The following is a 7,699-nucleotide window of genomic DNA, read 5'->3' as shown; positions in this document are numbered from 1 at the left end:
ACTGACAAGTGGCTGCCTGAACTTTTAATTCAGCATCGCTGCAATGGGTGGGTCTTTCTCTGGCTTCCCTGAGCACCTTGCCTTCCCCATCCTGCCACAGGCAATGCTTTTCTCCCTTTCTCTCCTTTCCTTTTCTTATCTTTTCTGTTTCTCAAGGTGACCATCTTGCCCAGAGACCACATGTTGAAAAAAAAGAACCCTTTCTAGAATCTACTACTCCAAAGTAGGTAATTGAACAATTTTTAAAAGTCAAAGAAGCAGTTTATGATCTTAAAGCATTTAGCAAACCTAATATCTGACCTGCCTAATTTAGATCAAATGTCTAAATTTTCAAGACATTTTTATTTTACCAATAATCTTTTTTTGTTTGTTTTTGAGATGGAGGTTTGCGCTTCTTGCCCAGGCTGGACTGCAATGGCACAGTCTCAGCTCACTGGCCCCTCATGCTGCTCCTCCAGCCTCAACTTTTTGTTTTTTTTTTTTGAGACAGAGCCTTGCTCCATCACCCAGGCTGGAGTGCAGTGATGTGATCTGGCTCACGGCAACCTCCACCTCCAGAGTTCAAGTAATTCTTCTGCCTCAGCCTCCCGAGTAGCTGGGATTACAGATGTGTGCCACCATGCCTGGCTAATTTTCATATTTTTAGTAGAGACAGTGTTTCTCCTTGTTGGTCAAGCTGGTCTTGAACTCTTGACCTCCAGTAATTCACCTGTCTTGGCCTCCCAAAGTACTACGATTACACGCCACCACACCTGACGCAGCCTCACCTTTTTATAGCAAGCCCCACACTCAGCACCAACTGTTCTCTTTTGAGAAGTGGTGGTGCACTGATATTTCCAGGATGGCCAGATGCAATTTGATGGTGGAAGTGAGACAGCTGTGAAAAATCCAAAGGCCCCAGACTCCTTCCCCCATTTTGACTCTACTGCACCAAGTTCTGACCCCTAATTTGCCAAAGAGGCTTCTGGCCACAGAGCATCAACAAAATGCAAGTCAAAGGGGCCAACCTAAGGTCTGAGCATCTGCCAGGGAATTATATAGTACAGGGGTGGCCAGGCTCCCAAATTACAGGGCTGCCAGGCTAGCTGGTGATTGGGGTGGATAAAAATAAGCCCTGGCCAAGAATGGGAGGTGAAGGGGCATCTCCTCTTGGCAAACAGGGCTGTCTACAGATGTGGCCTTAGCAGGACATGGGTGGCAGGGTCGCGCCTCTCCCTCTGTCCTGCATCTCTGCCATTGACAGCGACTTGTCCACAGACAATCAAAGAGAGAGGATATAACATTTTAACATTAGTTATGTCTCTTTTCTCCCATCTTTGGGGAGTAATTAAAAAACATCTTGGGAAAATATTTTGGGGGCCCATTTTAAAGCTTACAATATTGTGTTTTATTCTTAGTATCTTTACTTTTAAAATATGCCATTCCATCTTTGTGAAGATACCAGAAAAAAAAAATTAAAGTATGCTAGAACGGCCAAGCATGGTGGCTCACGCCTGTAGTCCTAGCACTTTAGGAGCTGGCAACACAGGGACACCCCATCTCTACATGAGAAAACATTAACCAGGTGTGGTGGCTCCTGTTTGTAGTCCCAGCTACTTGGAAGGCTGAGGTACGAGGATCGCTTGAGCCTGGGAGGTCAAGGCTGAAGTGAGCCAAGATCACATCACTGCACTCTAGTCTGGGTGACAGAGATACCCTGTCTCTGAAACAAAGCAAGTAGAATGTGCCAGAAGGGCAGAATCACGTTCAGAGCAGGCTACCATTGTGTGAAATGGATTGGAAGAAATATATTACTATGTTTTTATGTAGAAGCATGGATTATGCCCAGAAGAATTACGTAGAAATTAATATGCTAGTTGCTTCCAGGAAGGGGAATTGGGTGACTGGGGCCAGAGGTGGGTAGAAAATATTTATGTTTTTCTTTTGCTTACTGAAGAGGGTCTCAAGACTCCCAAAAAGTTGAGGAGGTGTCATGGAGGTATGCCTTGGACACAGCAATTTCACTTCTAGAAAAATGTCCCCAGAGATAACTGGTGAAGTGCACAAAGATGCACAAAGGGGCTGGGCATGGTGGCTCATGTCTATATTCCCAGCACTTTGGGAGGCTGAGGTGGGAGGATTGTCCAAGGCCAGGTGTTCAAGACAAGTCTGGAAACATAGTGAGACCCTGTCTCTATAAATAAATAAATAAATAAATAAATAAATAAATAAATAAATACTAAAAAAGAACTGCACAAAGTGTTTGACACAGTATTGTTTGTGTACTGAACTGGAACTAGGAAAATAATTTATGCATATCTGTGGAAAACTATGTAGCTATTAGAAAGGACAATGTAGATCTATAAACCTGGACCTAAAAAGACATCCATGTCCTTGCTGAGGGAAAATACACACTATAAAGCCACGTGAGCTGTATGGCTCCATTTGTATGAAACCACATGCATGTCACATGGACAATACCTGGGAAGATGATCACGCAAGGGCTAGAATGACTTCTGGCTCCCAGGAATGGCAGAGTCATTTATCTGCCATTGGCAGATGGACAAATCATAAGAATTACAGCTCTGGGGCCGGGCATGGTGGCTCATGCCGGTAATCCCAGCACTTTGGGAGGCTGAGGCGGGTGGATCACCTGAGGTCAGGAGTTCAAGACCAACCTGACCAACATGGAGAAACCCCATCTCTACTAAACATACAAAAAATTAGCTGGGCGTGGTGGCACATGCCTGTAATCCCAGCTACTCAGAAGGCTGAGTCAGGAAAATTGCTTGAACCCGGGAGGCAGAGGTTGCAGTGAGCCAAGATTGCACCATTGCACTCCAGCCTGGGCAGCAAGAGCGAAACTCCATCTCAAAAACAACAACAGCAACAACAAAAACAATTACAGCTCTGGATGCAATAGAAAAAAACAACTGTTTGGAGGCACTGGAGAACGGCACAGAGCAGGAGAGTGGAGTGGATGTGACTCTTGAAAGAAGGGGGTCATGGGCTGAGATCCATGTTTCTCCAGTTTTTCCCAGGAGAACATGGCCCAGACCCTCTGGTATCAGAGGTCAGAGGGATCAGAGGTCAGAGTGTTACAGTAGATAGTGAGACATGAGCAGGGCAGGAGAGGGCCCCCCAACACCAGGAATGTCAGGCAACCATCAGGTGATGGCCAGGCGATTGTTAACTGTCTCTAAAATAATAAGTGGTTTCAGCCAGTGCCAGAGAAAGGCAGTCTCGTAATAGAGAGAAGCACCTGAAGCAGCTTCTGGGTAAGATCTCAGGAGTTGGGTGAGTGGGCTCCAGCATGCACATTAAGAGGCAAAATGGTGGAGTTTAACTGGTATGTAACCTTCCTCTAGGAACACTCACTGCTAAGGGAAGAACGCCTCAAGTGAGCATGTGCCCAACTTCAGTGCACACACTGAGCATGCTCCCTCCCAAGTACTGTCAGCCCACTGTGCATGCGGACAGCCCACCCCAAGGGAAGTATCAGGGGAGAAATAATGCAAAACCGTGGAAGCATGCCAACATATAAAATCCCAAGTCAGAGGTCGAGCCGTGCACTTGACTCTCTCAAGTTGCCTGCTTGGCCCTCTTCCAAGTGTACTTTACTTCCTTTCATTCCTGCTCTAAAACTTTTTAATAAACTTTCAATCCTGCTGTAAAACATGCCTTGGTCTCTCACTCTGCCTTATGCCCCTTGGTTGAATTCTGTCTTCTGAGGAGGCAAGGATTGAGATTGCTGCAGACCTGTACAGATTCGCTGCCTCTAACATACTCTGGTGCCATGTGACTCGGAGACATCCCTAGTGGTAACAGGAGTTAAGAGTGGGTCCAGCAGCTAGGGATGGAGGGAGGAAATCCCAGCAGAGTGGGAGCCACAGTGGGGTTGGGGAGGGGGAGGGTAACATCTGTCTAAGAACATCCTAAGATTCTTTGCCAACTCCTGACCTGCACATGTGCCAGGTGAGACTCTGAGGAGGCCAGGGGAATTAAGAAGCCCATGGAAATCCTAGAATAGCCAGACACAATATCTGAAATAAAAAAATCTGTTGGGCTGGGCACAGTGGTTCACACCTGTAATCCCAACACTTTGGAAGTCCAAGGCAGGCAGATCACCTGAGGTCAGGAGTTCGAGACCAGCCTGGCCAACATGGCGAAACCCTGTCTCTACTAAAATACAAAAATTAGCTGGGTGTGGTGGTGTGTGCCTGTAAACCCAGCTACTCAGAAGGCCAAGGAAGGAGAATTGCTTGAACCCAGGAGGCAGAGGTTGCAGTGAGCTGAGATCGCACCACTGCACTCCATCCTGAGCAACAGAGCGAGACTCCATCTTAAAAAAAAAAAATCAAAAATCTATTGAAAGAGGGCTGGGCACAGTGGCTCATGCCTGTGACCTCAGTATAATGGTGAGAGGTTCATTGCCCAAAGCCCACAGCAAGTCACTACAACAAGATCCCAGGCTGCAGAACAGAAAGAGGTTTAATCGTAGGGTCACCAAACAAAGAAATGGGAGGGAACCTCAAATCCATCTCCCTGAGGAGCCTGGGGCTAGGGTTCCTAAGGGTTTTGCAGTGGGCTAAAGTGTGGAGATCACTGACTGCTGGAAAAGTGCAGGGTGAAGTCATGGGACTGGGAGAGGAAGTAGCTGTATTCCCATGCTGATTCCATTCCTCTGTGGGGGTCTCCCAACTGGCTGCTGGAATTTGGGGTCTGAAGAACATCTGAAGTGATCCTTCAAGAAAAGCCTTATGATTCTAATATTGGAGACCCTGTCTATGGGAACAATGGGGATGCAATTGGTCAGGATCTCATGCTGACTTCTAGAAACGAGGAAGTGGGCGAAAGTGTAGCCTGATTAATGCTTAATTGTTTCTGTCTAGAACCCAGCATGCAGTACTTGTCAACCCTTCGCCAGCACTTTGGGAAGCTGAGGCGGGAGGATCACTTGAGCCTAGGAGGTCAAGGCTGCAGCAAGCTGTGACTGCACCACTGCACTCCACCCTGTGTGACAGAACAAGACCGTCTCTAAGAAAAATTTAAAAATCTACAAAAAGAGGCTGGGCACAGTGGCTCACGCCTGTAATCCTAGCACTTTGGGAGGCCGAGGCGGGATGATCACCTGAGGTCAGAGCTCAAGACTGGCCTGACCAAAATGGCGAAACCCTGTCTCTACTGAAAATATGAAAAAATTAGCTGAGCATGGTGACGGGCACCTGTAATCCCAGCTACTTGGGAGGCTGAGGTAGGAGAATCGCTTGAAGCTGGGAGGCAGAGGTTGCAGTGAGCCAAGATCACACCACTGCACTCCAGGCTGGGCAACAGAGTGAGATTCTGCCTAAAAATAATAATAATAAAATAAATAAAAATCTACTAAAAGAGATTAATATCTTGTGTTTTTGATATCTTTCACTTGTAAATATTTTTTAATTTACCTTGTGATTTTTTTCCGTGACCCAGAGAATATGTATTTAGAGGTCTTGCTTACTTTGGGGGAGTTTCTGGATATCATACTGATATTGACTATATTGATTTGTAAAAGAATTTATTTAATTCCATTGCATCAAAGAACATACTGTATATTGTTTCAATCCTGTTAGGTTTATTGAGACTCATTTTATGGCCCAACGTAGGGTTTGTCTTTTTTTTTTTTTTTTTTTTTGAGACAGGGTCTCACTCTGTCCCCCAGGCTGCCCCCCAGCCTTGACCTCCCAGGTTCAAGCGATTCTCCCACTTTAGCTTCCTGAGTAGCTGGGACTACAAGTATGCTTCACTATGTCCAGCTAATTTCTCATATTTTTTGAAGAGATGGGGTTTTGCCATGTCACCCAGGCTGGTCTTGAACGCCTGGGCTCAAGCAATCTGCCCACCTCATCCTCCCAAAGTGCTGGGATTACAGATATGAGCTGCCATGCCTGGTCCATATGGTGTATCTTGACCAGCATTCCATGGGTATTCTAGAAGAATGTGTATTCTACTGTTGGTGAGTATTGTGTTCTACAAATTTCTGTCTCCTGCATGGCCAGCCCCACATCAATTAGGTCTGAGTTCCAGGAGGAGGGAAGTGGAAGACAAGTTTGCGGCCGTATCAGGAAAGCAAAGACTTTCCTGGGATTCCTCAGTAGCTTTCTTGGTCAAAATTGTGTCACATGGCCACTGCTAGCTGCAAGGGCTTGAGATAAGGTGAGTTTATAGTTTTCCAAGATCCTTCTTGATCCAACTTGAATATGTGATGAGTGGCCCAACCCATAACACCTGCCACATTGTGTTAGTGAAACTACCTTTGCAAAATTATGACAGTGAGATAAATCTGACATAGTGGACTCCATCTTCCGTCTAACCTCCAAGCTGTCCTTGGTCATTCCTGGGCATAGACCAAGCTAACTTTGGGAGGAATTTAGTTTTTAGTTTAAGGCAAGGATGGTAATAGCCCTTCCCAAAACTAAACCACTTTTGTAAATCTAATAAAAGTCCACAAAGTTAGGGTTATGAGAAGGGCCTGAACTCTGCTAAGATGAAGGCGCAGTAAATTACTATCAGTATTGTTCCAGAGGTCACAGATTTGTGACTTCCTCAATTACTCCTATAAATAACAACACTATGGTAGAACCTAGGATTGGCCTTTTGAGATGGCTTTTCAGACTTTTGCATTTCTGACAATCAACTGATCCCTCCTGGACTACCGACTTGTAACTCAACTGGTCCTGTGGCCCCCACCGAGAGGACTTGGAGCACGAGGACAATTTTGCACACCCCCGTAATTTCACCCCCAACCAATCAATATTCCCCCTCCCCCAGCCCCCTGCCTACCAAACTGTCCTTGAAAAACCCTAACCTCTGAGCCTTTGGGGAGACTGATTTTAGTAGTAACTCTGTCTTCCACATAGCTAGCCTTCTTTCTCTACTGCAGTACCACGGTCTCAATGAATTGGTTTTGTCCATGCAGCAAGCAGGAGGAACCTGTCGGCTAATTACATCTAAGTCACATCTAACCCTCACACCTTCGTACATGTTGTTTCCTGTGCTGGGAACACCTTTGGTCTCTGCCATGAACATACCCAACTTTCAGGCTCATCCTAGATAGTACCTCCTCCACGAAGCCTTCCTGGCTCGCCAAGAATTTATCTTTCTTTCTTTTCTTTCTCTCTTTCTCTCTCTCTCTCTCTTTCTTTCTTTCTCTTTTCTTTTTTTTCGCAGAGTTTTGCTCTTGTTGCCCAGGCTGGACTGCAGTGGTGTGGTCTAGGCTCACTGCAATCTCTGCCTCCCAGGTTCAAGTGATTCTCCTGCCTCAGCCCCCTGAGTACCTGAGATTACAGGCGCACTCACCACCATGCCTAGTTAATGTTTGTATTTTTTAGTAGCGACTGGGTTTCACCATGTTGGCCAGGGTGGTCTTGACCTCATGATCCACCTACGTTAGCCTCTCAAAGTGCTGGGATTACAGGCATGATGCATGGACCTCAAGAATAGCTTCTTTCTTTATCTGGAGGCTTGCAGCACTTTCTGCACACCTGTTCTTATTTTAAAACATTAAAATTTAAGAAAAGTTGTACCAAAAGATTAGTACAATGAATACCTGTGTGCCCCCAAACCAGATTTCACCAATTCTTCACATTTTAGCATGTTTTCTCCCTCCCATCCTTTTAAACTCTGTCTCTGTTCTCTATTTTCTTTTCCTTTCTTTCTTTCTTCCTTCCTTCCTTCCTTCCTT

Source organism: Piliocolobus tephrosceles, chromosome 9, assembly GCF_002776525.5.
Source record: "Piliocolobus tephrosceles isolate RC106 chromosome 9, ASM277652v3, whole genome shotgun sequence".
Lineage (NCBI taxonomy): Eukaryota > Metazoa > Chordata > Mammalia > Primates > Cercopithecidae > Piliocolobus > Piliocolobus tephrosceles.
The sequence above is the reverse complement of the archived record's forward strand: the minus strand, read 5'-3'. Positions refer to the sequence as shown.